Consider the following 626-nt stretch of genomic DNA (forward strand, 5'->3'; position numbering starts at 1 on the left):
TGCGCGCGCAGCACCTCGGGCGCACCGGGGTGCGCGCACAACGCCCGGGTTGCACCGTGGCCTGTGTGCTCGGGGCGCCTCGGGTGCGCGCTCGGTGTCGCCCCCGCGCGCGCGGTAGTGCGGGCAGCGCACCCCGGCCCGGCCCGGCCCCGACGAGAACGCAAACGGGCAAAAGGTTTATTCAAATAGCATTGCGACGCCCGGCGAAAAACTAAAAAAGGGTGCAACACCGGGACTTCCCGGGAGGTCACCCATCCCAGTACTACTCCGGCCCAAGCGCGCTTAACTGCGGAGTTCTGATGGGATCCGGTGCACTAACGCTGGTATGATCGCACCCGTTATGAGCTTGTCGCAGTGTGTACTTAGCAAACCGCGACCCACGTGCGAATCCACCCCGGCCACCCACCCCCGTCGAGGTGCACACCCTCCCTCGCGAAGTGCGCCCCGTTCGCCAAGTGTGAGCCCTGCCCGGGTGCGCGCACCTTGCTAGGGCGTCGGGTGTGCACCCGGCCCGGCCTACGTGCGTGCACCTGGAGGGGGCGTCGTGTGCGTGCAGTGTCCCGTCTGCAACGCGGTGCCCACACACCACCTCGGGCGCAACGACCTGCGCTCACATGTGGGCCGTG

General features: G+C 68.1%; 1 non-coding gene across 1 annotated transcript; it reads right to left on the reverse strand.

The window, feature by feature from the left end:
* Positions 1 to 218: 218 nt before the first annotated feature.
* On the reverse strand, positions 219 to 337 carry LOC131870678 (5S ribosomal RNA). Its single transcript, XR_009368982.1, has one exon. It is a non-coding gene; the product is annotated as a 5S ribosomal RNA (ribosomal RNA).
* Positions 338 to 626: the final 289 nt, after the last annotated feature.

This window comes from Cryptomeria japonica, unplaced genomic scaffold, assembly GCF_030272615.1.
Source record: "Cryptomeria japonica unplaced genomic scaffold, Sugi_1.0 HiC_scaffold_343, whole genome shotgun sequence".
NCBI lineage: Eukaryota > Viridiplantae > Streptophyta > Pinopsida > Cupressales > Cupressaceae > Cryptomeria > Cryptomeria japonica.